Raw genomic sequence first — 14,345 nt, forward strand, 5'->3', positions numbered from 1 at the left:
CTTTACTTTTCCCCATGTCTCTATGCAGGCTTGTTCTGATAATCCCTCCCCAGGAAAGCCAGGGAGAGATTTTATTCAAATTCCCGGCTATATGGGAGATGGGCTGAGTAACACACACCTGTTTTATTGTTGCAATCTGTCAGAAACTGGCGATGGTGATGTCAGCTCTCCAAAATGGTGGCCGCTGGCTTCCTTGGTAGACTCTCAAATCTGGTTATAAACTACAGGGACAAGTCATACACAGATTCATGAAGTACATCAGCTTTGCCAAATTTAATAAAATTTTACTTTCTTGAAGCCTTAGCATAAAGTGAACCGCCCTGTACTGAGCTCTGCAAGGTCTGATTAAGACTGGGTTCACAGTCTACTGCCAGTCACCACCTGAGCTCCTTCTCCACAGTTGACCAAATCTAAAGAGCAGGACATTATGAATACTGAATGCTATTCTGGGATATTTTACTTGACATGATAAAATATGTGTTAAGGCCTGAGAAGCAAGGATTTTTTGAAAAAAATGTATGAAATGACTGGCATCAAAGTCAACAAAGATTAGTATATGAGATTTGAAATCTGCAAAAATCTTTCTGTATTGTAGTTACACCTACATATACTGAATATTGATTTTTGTTTTTCTAATAAAAATTACAAACATAAACTCTTAAGTTTAATTCTTAATGAGAAGCCATTAATTCATCTGTCATGACTCCTTTGAACATTACTTTTATGTATATTGTATTTAAAATAATTGTGAGGAAACTTTGCATGACTTCTCTGTAAGGTGCTATGTATTTTACTATGTCAAAATAATATATTCAGTCTCAAAAATGTATTAAAATATTACCTAGTACATACTTTAAGTCAATATAATTACTAAGGTGATTATTGTTAAATCCATTTTAATTTGTATTCCTCTTTTATACAAAATAAAATACTTTACATTTAATAAACATTGTCTTCCAAATTAACTTTTATTCTATAAGCTGTTTATTATAATAAATATTTGTTTTCACACAAAGTAGAATTTTAAAACATTTAAATGAAAGCATCAATTACAACATATTTTACTTTTACATAAAAGCATCCTCTGAAATTAATAATCTTGAAATACTAGATAAAACTCCACAGATTTTCTGTTATATATGATAAACTAATTGGTAATTATTCAGGGTAGTGAGTCAGACTTTTCTTTGGATATCTTAGAATAATAGAAAATAGGATATGCATTATTTAAACCAATTGATAATATACCAATATATGTTTACATAATCTTGGGAACCATTCAACTTCACATAGAAAACACTGTAATTTCTGCATAGCTAAAATATCACTAGCAAAGAGACAAAAGAATTTTATTGTTCCCATAATAAAATGCATGAAATCAACTCCATGCAGTTTTATGGCTATGAACAATTTAAGAATCAATCACAAATCTTATGAATTGTATTTTAGCCCTTACAGACATGAGTGCTTCTGCTAACTCTCAAGCACACAATTGTATAGGCCACAATTATATTAGTTTAGAGACAATAGTCAACCCTTAAAGTAAACCTTTTGTATTCATTCTTAATCTAATGATTCAAGCCATACTTTTAAAAGATAAATGTAGTTAACCAATATATTTTTGCTTCATTTTACATTTGGTTATAATATTGTAATAGGCCTCCAACAACAAGATCAATTCATATTATACATTTTGAATTTTCATGTACCAGAAGGTAATAATGCAATTTAATATTTTTACTTTAATGCACCAGAACTTTAGTTTCTGTTTTATCTGTGTTTATTTGTGTGACTGTATAATTTTCAACATGAACTTTTCTGCCACTCCTTAACCTAAATTTATAGAAAACAAATTTAATATGACAAATATTTCATTAAAAGTGTACATTTATATGTGGAAGTACTTTATCAGAAAACAGCACAGTCATTAGCAGAATACACTACTTAAAGCAAAGCACCACTAATAACACTTAAATGGGTTCAACTTTGTATGTACAGGTCATTGCAGTTATAATAGGTATATAATTTTTTAACTTGGTAAAGTATTTAATATTAGTTGGAAGCAAAAATAATATTTTAAAAGTTTGCACTGTGTAACCAAGGCTATAAGTCATGAATCTTTTGTAGAAGAAATACATGATTTAGGAGTGTAGCACCTCATAATATTTTTCATAAATTTCCTCAGGTAATTGTATTCATATAATTTCATGAAAGACTTATTTTCTTTTCTTATAAGCATTCCTGGAAATATCAGTCACAAGAAAACCATCTTACCATAAGATTTGTTAAGGGAAATTTTATATATATGTGCATATACACATATATACACGGATATATAAAATAACGTAACATAAACAGATATATTAAGTAACAAAACTTATGAAATGTGATATGTTTTTCATATTGGTAGTGAGAAATCTTGAACTATCTCAATCTATAAAACCTCTTTACCCCCTAAATAATAATAATTTAGACTTTCTTGAATAGGTTTTAAGATTGTTGAGTGCAATTGTGATATTTAAGCTCAAAGTGCCTAGTACTTCACTATAAGCTTTCACAACCACTCTCTATCAAATTGCCATCCTCTTTACTATACAGGCTGTGCTAATGTCCGAATACCTAGGCTTTGAACATTTTACCTCTCATTTTTCAAGAAGCTATTATCTGGCAATTCTTCATGTAAAACACCACTGTACAAATCACAATATTGAATAGTCTTCCAAATCAAAGTCTTGCTATCGCTAGCCTATATCTTTCAAAGGTAAACACATATTTTTTTAAAGAGAGGGAGAGAGAATTTTTTAGTATTTATTGTTTAGTTTTTGTGGGACACAACATCTTTATTTTATTTTTATGTGGTGCTGAGGATCAAACCCAGCATCCCGCGCATGCCAGGCAAGCGCACTACCACTTGAGCCACATCCCCAGCCCACATATTTCTTTTAAGCAATTTTCTTCATCCAAATGGAATCATGCTTCACCTACTGATTTAGTCTGTTTATTTTTTGTTTTGTTTTGTTTGATTCAACCTTGTGTCTGTGAGATTTTCTCTGAATGTCTACTGTCATAGCAGAAGTATGTGATTTGTCTTTCATTGCTGTATAGGAATTTTCTCAGTCTCAGTACTATTTATATTTTGGACTGAATAATCCTTTGTTATTCAGGGCTGTCCTAAGCATAAAAAGATGTTTGGCAGCACCCATGGCCTCTGTTCACTAAACATGCCAGTAGCATCCCTGTAAATTGTAACAAACAAAAATGTATCCAAATGTTCCCAATGTTCAATGATAAAAATTTCCCCTGGTTGAGAACCACAGGTAAATGGTATTCCATTGTTGGATTCTACCATATAACTATATCCACTTCATTTCTGTTCACATTTGGTTGACTCAAATTTTGGTGATAATCTGCATTTATTCAAGAAAAATAAGGCCACTCATATTATCATGATAATAAATTAGTTTAGCATATAAACTAGAGTTTACAAAAATTTTGTGAAAAACTTAGTTATTGTGAGGAAAAATATATGGAAATTGTGACTATATGTAAACACGGATGAAGAAGAAATTTCAGGAAGCAGATGAAGATCTCAACCTGAGTCACAAAAATAGTTGTTTCTAAAAGGCCCCCAGGAAAACTGGAAGATACTTCAGGATCTATAAGAAAGCTCTCATCAACTGTCTGCAGCAGCAAATTAGATTTCCAACTGCTCACTGCAAAACTACTGTAAATCATACATCTAACAGCCACCTGTCAAGCCGCACACCATTTTTGCCCTGTGCAAATCACAGCCTCTGTTCCTATTCCACTTTCCAATGTGAATTACTTTCTTTGGCAAAATTCATCCCTGACTGATATCAGGAAAGGGATTCTGGAAAACATCATTCTAAGCTCTTCTTCTGCATTTCAGGAGAAAATCAGAGTATACTTTGTTAACAGTAAACAATTCAGGACAGAAGCTGCTCTAAATGTTCTTACATGTTCCTTTAGGTTGAATATGGGCTTATTTGTATGGAATGTGTATTCAAGAGTGATATTGCTGGGTCACAGAGTATGTGGATGTTTAGCTTTGAATATGTGGCTGAAAAATTTTTCAGAGTTGTACCAATTTACCCTCCCATCAACAATGTAGGACAATTTTAGTTAAGTTTTATCCTATCACTCTGCATTTTTTACTTTTTGTTTTGTTTTGTTTCACATTCAGTCATTCTGCTAAGTCTGTAATAACTTATTGTGGCTATAATTCATATTTTCTTGATAACTAATTATCATAAGCAATGTTTCAAATACTTTTTAGCCATATGGATATCTCTTCATGTGTAGTGCCTGTTCAAGACCTTTGCCAACATTTTATTAGGTCATCTTCTTTTTTTATTGATTTGCATAAATTTAAATATATAGACTTATATATGTTCATATGGAGTGTGTGTATATAAATATATGTAAACACACAAATGTACATTTATTTATATGTTTACATCTCTATCTATATTTAGATCCAGATCTAAATAGATCACTGAATCTTGGTTTTTAATCCTCTGAATTCTATATTTTCTTTTCTAACTGGAGATAATAGGATTATATTAAACTCTAAGAAATAATAGGAAGACATCCTCGATGCTGATACCTCAGTTTCCTCCAATAGTATTGTGTAAAATTAGAGTATTATATCAAAACCAGAAAAATAACTTTGATATAAACCATCACTCTTATTTAGTTTTCACCAGTTTTACAATATCACACATGTGGGTACTTGGCTGTATACAGTTTAATTATTTAATAGATTCCTGTAACCACCAATCACATGCAAAGATACCATGTAGTACTTATTTTGACAGACATAACTACCTTTCTCCCTCCTAACAACTGGAGATGATAAGTTGTTTTGTGTTTATCAATCTGTCATTGAGACTATTACGTAAATGGAATCTTATAGTATATAATCTTTGGAGAATGCTTTTAATTTTTTAATATTTATACATGTTGTATGTATCAATAGTCTTTTTTTTAAAAATTCTGTGGTATAGCTATCCCACAGAGCCTTCAAAGAGAACAAACACTACTAACACCTTGACTCAAACATCAAATCCCTAGAACTGTAAATGCTATGTTTTCATTGTTTAAGCCTCAAAATTTGTGGTATTTTGTTAATGCAGCCCTAACAAACTAATATACTTGCTGATAGTGTTCATTTTATATGTTAGTGAGAGAATAATGTTAAAAATCTCCTTGTTTATTATTGTTTCTTTAACTTTCATCAGGCTTTGCTATTAATTTTTGGAATTTGTAATTGCATACAAATTTAGAATTGTATATCTTTCTGCTTAATTTAAACTTTCATCATAATGAAATATTCCGTTTTATTTTTTTTACTATTTCTTACCTTAAATGCTACTATATCTGAGACAGTTATACTAGATCAGCTAATATACAGTTGGCAGTTATATGTTTAAGAAAATCTTTATGTTTTCTTCTTGCTTTCATTGTTTCCATAGAAAAATCAGCTGCCACTCTCATTTCTGCTTTATTAAAGAAAATATAATTTTCATTCTGTCTGTTTTAAAGATTATATCTCTATCTTTGATTCAGAAATTTTTTAAGAGTCACTTTGGCATGGTTTTTCTTTCTATTTCTTCTAACTGGTCCATCAATCTTTGTGAATTATAGGTTGCACATCTGACTATGTTGGAAAATTCTCAGAAAATATTATTTCAAATATATATTCTTATGTCTATTCTCTTAACTTTTCTTTAAATTCATGTATTTACAGTATTTTCAGATTTTCCATCATATTTCTATATGTGTTTGAAGGTATTCTGACTTTTTTTTCAGTTCCCTAATTTCTCTTCTGCTACATATAACACAATAATAAGCCTCGCTCTTTAATTCTTATATTCAGTCTGTGTATTTTTTAATTTCCATATTTTTAAGTTGATATAGATTTTAGTTTTCTAATGTCTCCAGTTTTCCTTTGTTTTTGAACATAATAATCATTATCAAGTCAGGAAGGACTTAATAATGTGTTCATGGGTAGGGAGGGGTCATCCAGTTTTTTTGATTTTTATAGTTCTGCTTCATTTTCTCTAGAACTAAGAGTGCTGAGATATTGTTCAATTCTATGGATTTAAAACTACACCTTGCTACTTGTTTTCTGATATCTCTTCCTGAACACAATACAGTTTAGGAAACTATCAATAACCTTCATCTGCAAATATCTGGATCTTTAGGTAATCTGTGAAGCTATTTTTTATAGTCTATATTTTTAATCTTGATTTTCATTCAGTTTTTGGACCTTTGTGGTCATTTTTAATGGCAGACACTAAATATAAAAATTGCAGAGTCTCTAACTGATGATGTTTCTTAAAAGAAGTCTAATCATCTTAAGTCCTTCTTGGAGTATTTTGGTGGATAACCCTGATCCAGTCAAAGAGTTTATTAAAGTTGAACTTTCTTTGGTCAGTTCTTACCTCCCAGAGATAGACCTGGCTCTTAGAGCATTTCCTTTCAGTGACCATCACTGAAGGATGAGTGTTCATGGAACGGAGGGTCATCCAGTTTGTTGATTTTTATACTTCTGCTTCATTTTCTCTAGAACAAGAGTGCTAAAATATTGTTCAATTCTATGGATCTAAAACTACACTTTGCTACTTGTTTTCTGATATCTTTTCCTGAACACTATACAGTTTAGGAAACTATCAATAGCCTTCACATAGTCTTCATATAATTTCTCACTCATTCCCTGTAGTTATTAATTTTTGCCTTCAAAATCAATTCCTGGAATGCCTAAACACTAACTTCTGTCTCCCCAGCACAATGAGACCTCTATAAGACTCAGGCCTTCCATTTCTGCTCTGCCTCCTGACTCATGGAGTTGATAAAACCCTAAGGAAAACTTCAGATGAGCCTGAGGCTCATCTCAGTTTGCCTACCTTGTCTTTAGACTTTGGGACCCTCTAGTTCTGTCATATTGTTCTCTAATTCTTTCAAGGGTTACTTTATATACTCATCTACTCTTCATATTTGTTTAGAGGAAGATTAATCAGATACACTTACCTTATTATAATTGACAGAAAAAAATAAGAGTTTTCTACCTTTTTAATAAATCTGACCTCCCTGAATACTGACAAATATCTGGTACAGTACTCTATATCTGTAGGATTGCCATTTTCTCTATCATTTTATATTGAATTTTCTTCTCACTACTCTGTGATGATGGTGGTGGTTTACCACACCGTACCTTTAATCAACTAGAAATGTTGCCATATCAAATTTAACCTAAGAGGGTTTTTTTTTAAATGATTGTTATGTTTCCAGTAAAATAAAACAAAATGTCCTCCCAGTTACAGCAGTACAGGATTTCAAACTAAGCAAATTCCATATCTGCTATAATAGTTTTTAACAGTTAAAACTATATATAATAGTTTTTAACAGATATATATTTTCTTTAAAAATACCCAAATGCATTTAAAAAAAACATTTAATATCTGGGCAATTGTATGATCCTTTATTGGTACTGTATTATACCTATGTTGAAAATTTGATTGTAAGTAACCCTCAGGAAGTCAGTAGAACATTTTAAAGTGTTCTGAACTGGCTTATTTAAAATCCACTATCCAAAAAGTACTTGAAATGCCTATAACTCAGCTAGCTCAAGACATAATCACGCAGTGGAACTTGATATCCCATATGCTAAAGTAGCTCATTGAATAAAAAAGGTACATTAATGTCTGCTATGCAAAGAAATCCAATGTTAATTTTTTGACTCTCAGCCAGTGAAATCTGCTGAGTCTGTCATGGTAAATATAAGATTTTCAAAGAACTGTCCAGAGAAATCAGCCCATGAGATTTTTGTTTAATACAATGGAGGCTTTCTTATCAAAGAAATTGTTTGCTGTAAAATGGGAGGAGGTGGTAGTGTTGGTATATAAAACTTGGATTATTCTACTTACAATTGCACTGGATTTCACTCCTATTCATTCCTGTGAAACAGGAATGGAAGTTTATGGGTATCTGTAAGATAGATCAGCACTTTAAATCGCATCTGTTCAGTTTTACTGCAAGCTGATGTCTTATTAAAACCAAACAACAGCATACTTTAGAGCCAAAAATTATTATAAGACCGTCACACCACAAAAAATATGAAACAAACAAAACAAGATATAGTGAATAGAGCTACTTATTAAGCATGAAAATGATCCTCATCTGGGATTATTTGGATGCAATGTAAGAAGCATTTCATTCCTTAGTTGTCATTCCTGCAATAAATGGTAAATTATAGTTATATATTTCTTAGAAATACATAGATATCCTATCTTAAAGCAGGAACAGAGAGATGTATTATACACTAGGATAGTTTTTGTTAAAAGAAAATAAAAATAGAAAAGAGATGTAAGTAAAAAGTATTGATTTGTGAAATGGTAAGTAAAAATTAAAGTCACAGGTTATACATGAAATTTAGAAGTACCTTTAGAATATTTTGAAGAAACTATGTTATTTAATTTTTGAAACATACAGGCAGGATCATAGGCCCAATACAACCTTAGCTCAAATTACTGCTCAGGTAGGGTGTGAGGAGGGGATTGTATTATTTATTTCATAATTTTCCAAATGTTAAAAAATTATCTTTTTATTTATCAGAGAAGATAACTTTATGCATTTAACTTTTTACAGGACTAGATCAAACATTCATTACTATAATTCTGATGATTTTTAATAAAGTAAAATTTGCTTTTGTGAAATATCCAATTATTAATCATCATAAGGTGTTGTATTATTTTAATTAAAATGACTGACCTGAATAATGTATGAGTATGTGAATACATGAATAGTTAATTGCTCAATATGCAATGATATTATAAAATATCTGTGGTCAAATGCATGTGCATAGATGTAACTGCCTTGAAATGTTTGGATATTGTCCTCCTGGTCATTTAAAGAATAATCATCAATTTTACTTGGAATCAATGGACTCTATCAAGCCCTTCTATTGATGACTTTAAGCTTGCTCTGGATTGAGAATTAATGGGCCATTTACTAGAACACTAAATTAGTGGAATTTCTTAGAAATGACCTGGAATAACCACGTAAGTGTGTAAAGTTGTGAAGGCACAACTGATGGAGTAACCCTGCATTCTTCAATTGATTAGAAGTAAGAGGAATTCAGTGGAAAATATTTTCTAACAGTGAGTCATCTCATGCTTACTTTGAAGTTCAATGGAGGAAGCCTACTGAGTTTTCATCTATTAATCAGTGCATACACTCATTATAAGCCATTTGCAAATATTTATTTATAACTCCCTATATTATAACCTAGTTTTCCTACATGTATTTTCATCTGTTTTCAGGCTGTCTGGACCATTTGATCACTAAAATGTTTATTTTCTTTTTCCTGTATTCATTTCTATTAAAAATACTTTTTTATTTCCTTACTGCATTTACTATTAAGATATCCCAATTTCAAACAGTTGGTAGGCTCTATCCAAAGAGTCTAGACCTATAACAGATTCACTTCCTTCAAAAATGTAATGTTTCTATACATAACATGAAAACACAAAAAATATGTTTCTCTTAGTCTGTTTGGGCTGCTATAACAAAATACCATTGTCTTGGTGGTTTAAACAATACCACCATTATGTCTTAGTTCTGGAGGTAGTAAAGAAAACTGTCTTTCTCTTCTCAAAGGGTCACTAATCTCCACATGAGGAACTACCTGCAACACTGAAGCCACACCCAATTACCACCCAAAGTCCCCCCCCCCCCCACTATGAATATCATTACACTGGGGGGTTAGGACCAGTTTAAAACTTCAGTATCAGAATTTAGAGGAGACACAATCATGCAGTACATAGCAATGCTTATTAAAATTTTGTTGAACTGTGTATATATCTCATTTTTTCTTAATTTTCTTGTGTTTTTTTCTGAAATTATTATTAAATGTCTGTGTCTGCAGAATCATGATAAATGCAGGACATGAGAGTTTGAAGTTCTTAAGTTCATGAAGAATTCACAATTTTGTGGCAGAGAAATGTACATGAACATAGAACCATTACTCTAGAGACTGAAGAAGGATGACTGCAAGTTCAAGGCCAGCCTTGGCAACTTAGTGAGACCCTGTATCGAAATAAAATTTTAAAAGGGCTGAGGATGTAACTCAGTAGTAAAGTACCCCTGTGTTAAACATTTCTAGGGACCAAGGAAAGTTTATAATAGGAGTTAAAAATTAAGAGGGTCTTAAAGCATGCACAGTAGGAAGCTAGATGGGAGAAATTTAGAAGGCATCCTGGGAAAGAAAACATATGCAAATGGAATGTCATCTTTGGAAAATAACTAACTTGGTGCTGTGAAGCCATGTTGAAATATTATATTTATATTCATTATATTTATGTACACACATCGCTTTTGGTACTGGCATAAGGTGAGGATGGAAAGGGAAGTTTGGACCAGACTACAAAGGGCCTTATCTGGCATACCAAAAAGCTCAGGCTTTATTTGGTAGATGCTCGGAAACCAACAAAGTTTAAATGAGGCTGCTTATTAACATAATAGCTGATATGTACATACTGCTTTTGATGTACCTTTTCTGTATACTTACAAGACATCTGCATGCATTAACTTATTGCATGATCACAACTCTACAAAGAAAATGTTGATATTTTCTTCAGTTTATAGCTAAATAAACTTCCTCTTGGTATCACTTTTGTAAGATCACTCCTGTGAGAAGTGACAGAATCAAGTTCCAAACTCCAGGCTTTCTGAATCCAGAAATTGCACCACTTACTTCTGCACTATAAATAATCAAGTCTCTCAAGGTTCTTTTTAAAACTAAATACAAGTAACTGATTAAAATTTTTGATGATAGCTTTCTCTCCTCTTGCTTCCCTTATCCTGGATTTGGGATAAGCTTGCTTTGGTAGATGGCAGTTGGAACTGTGGGAGACAATGGACATCTTTCTAAACATTTCTAAATGAATCTTTCTAAACATTTCTAGTTACTTGAAAAACAACAAAAGAAAGATAAATAATATCTCCCATAAAAAAATCTATTACTGCTCTCCACTGGATTTTAATGCTTGCTCTAAAATATTTTGATATGCTCAATATCTTCCTTTTAATTTTCCAAGTAGTTTCCAGAGAATTTAGGTGAGTTAGATAATAAAAAAGATAATAAGTGGTACATGAAAGGTGATGAAGTTTAAATTTAAAAACATATTTTCAACCCTACTGATAAATATAGATATTTCATGTCTCTTTTTTAACTTTCTGGTACAGGGAAAAGATGGCAACATTAATAGATATTCAAAATAGATACAAATTTAAAATTACATTATATGATATATAGCTATGAAGAAGGCTCTATGCTTTTATCATCTGTTTCCTATGTTTGGTGACATTGAAACATTATAATGATTCTATCCACTTACGTTCTTGATTTATGATTTGCAAATTTAACACAAGCTCTGGTAATTCTATCTTCATTCTAATATGAGTGTTTTTGGAATTATTCTTTTATTGGGCAACATCTTTATCCTAATCCTTCTTTAAAACTCTGACCCAAATTAATTATCTGGTCCCACTCAATCTAATGGCGCCTAAAAGTCCATAACTCTTCATTAAGATTGGCACATTATTCATCCAACTTGATTGCAGTAATAATAAACACTCATGTCAATAGACCCTTTCAGTGTCCAATAGTTAATTTATAGAAGCTATATAATTATTATAATTAGATTATAACATATTTCCTTATAAATAGACAATTTATAATAACCCTATAAATGATTATTTAGAAAATTTCTCATACTAACTAGAAATATTATATATGACAATTATTATTGTAAAGGGTACCAAGGTTTATTGAAATTATTATCTGAGGATTTAATACTAACTTGAAATTTTAATATTGTTGAAAATTTGAAGCTCCAGTTGTACACACTGTTTTCCTTTCTATTGTGGTAATTTTTCCTTCTCAGTTTCCACATGCAATTAAACAAGTTATATAAGTTAGAGTTGCCCAGGAATGAGCATCACTAAAGTTAACTCATTAAATAAATGAACTCATTAAAATAAATGAAATAAAATGGAAATTAAAGAAAATCCATATGAAAAAAGTTTTTGTTATTATATTAAAACACTCACCAATATATTCTTACTTCATTTTTTTATTTTCTCTTTAATCCCTTCTAGCAAAGTTACATAATTTAAGTAAACAGTAAATCAAGATAGAGGTAAATTTTATAAACCAAAATGAAGAAATGCACAATAGAATATATGAATATTTTCTATTAATGAAGTGATATAATAAAGGTAAAATGCTTGGGATTTTGCTTAAGTTCCAATGTTGAATGGGTTATATATGGAGCAAGTAATTCAATCATGCAGCAAGGAGAAGTCAGTTTATCCCTTATCAGCATAAAAGCCATATCATTGTATATTACAGTGTTTCCAAAACATTCAAATTTTTAAACACATTTATTTCTATAGAATCTTGAATTTCAGAATATAGCAAAATGTTATCACCAGTTGATTTTTTCCAAAGACACTAAAATAACTTATCATGTCCCACCTCCAAGCCTCCAAAATAAAAGTAATTTCCTATTTTAAGCTTTGATTTTAAAACCAATGGAAGTTGTTTGATTAATCAGGGTCACATCCATAATTTAAAAGGTAGAATTTTAGAGTTTGATTTTACTGTGTATTTTATTAGAATAGTGTGAACATATAATTTAGAAATGATATTAGCTTTTTAATTAGATGGTACTACTTTACATAATCATCTTTAGAAATATATAAAAAGCTGAGTAAGAGTAGGAATGTAAAACAAAAATGAGTTTAAATTCAAAATAATGAATGAGATAGAATTAGTTCATAGTAATATAAATTCATTTACATCTAAAAATGTATATGATAAAAGTGTTGAAGAGGTATACACCTTTTTTGTTACTGTGATTGAACCCAAGGGCACTTTACATTTGAGCTACATTCCCAATCCTTTCTGGTTTTTATTTTGAGACTGGGTTTTGCTAAGTTCCTTATGCTGGCCTCAAACTTGCCATACTCCTGCCTCAGCCTCCCAAGTCACTGGGATTACAGTTGTCAACCACCTCATCTGGTTCAAATTCTTATTAATAGGTCGAGGTTGTAGCTCAGTAGCACTAGCATATACAAGGCTGTGGGGTCAATCCCCAGCTCTGGGGAGAAAATATTCTTAATAATGGCTCCTTCTGGGGAAAAAATGGATTTGTAAGTGTATCCATACATGTAAAGAGACTTTTACTTATTACTCTGCTTCTCTATTTTCATTTTTTTTATTAAAAAACAGGTTTATGAATTACTTGTGTAATTTTCCTACAGAAGGACTAAAAGCTAAGGATCTATAGTAATCCCTCAAAAATCAGAAAGGGAAGGCAGTGAGAATTACTTTCACTCAAGGCTTCTAAGGGTATAAATGTATAAATTGATGGAGGATGGTAAATTTGTTTTATTCAGGTGTGTGCTCTTCTTACTTATAATTGTATGTAATAGGTTTTTGGTAACTGGATATATTTGCCAAGTGAATAAAGAAACAGAAGTTGTAGGCAGGTGACCAGGAAGTCTGACTACCATAACAGAGGAGTTTCTGTGAAATGCAAGGATATAGATATTAACAGGACAATTGCAGGAGCAGAGGTTCAGTTCTAAGGCTTTGGGGAACTGGGAGAGAAATAAAATCCTAGAAAAACCAGAAGAGAAACTCAGTTATGGAAGCACAAAGATACAGATTATGTTATCGCAAGTCTTAAGTGGGTCTGGGAACTGAAGTTTTCCATAATAAGCTTCAATTTTCCTATCTCTAAGGTGGGGATTATAAAAGATTCTAAATCATATTTTATTTGAGAAGTAAATGAATTGATATCTGAAAAAAATATTTAAACATTGCCAGGGATTTGATATAAGAACTCTCAAGGTGAGAAAAATCACAAGATGTAATTTAAGGATCCCTCTATCAATATGTAATTATTTCTGTTGTCCCCTTCTAGAAAAATAGAGGTCATCAACAACCTCCAAGTTTCTACAATCTACCATCAAGTTCACATCTTACTTACCGCCTCTCACTTATCAGTCCAGGAGACACTCTCCTCACTTGGTTTACATCATATCACATTTTCCTTTTGCCTTCTTCCATCCCTTCTCTTCATCCTTTGTTGATTCTGTCTTTATTACAATCTTTTTTTTTTTTTATTTTGACTCAGGTCTCACTAAATTACTGAGGTTGGCCTAGAACTGCAGATACTCCTGCCTCAGGCTTCTGAGTGGCTGGGGCTACAGGTGTGCACCATCAGACCCTCATGATCTTAACAGTGGAGCGG

The sequence above is a fragment of the Marmota monax genome, unplaced genomic scaffold, assembly GCF_021218885.2.
Source record: "Marmota monax isolate L192 unplaced genomic scaffold, Marmota_monax_Labrador192_F-V1.1 WCK01_AAM20220418_F8-fsc00159, whole genome shotgun sequence".
In the NCBI taxonomy this organism is placed as follows: domain Eukaryota; kingdom Metazoa; phylum Chordata; class Mammalia; order Rodentia; family Sciuridae; genus Marmota; species Marmota monax.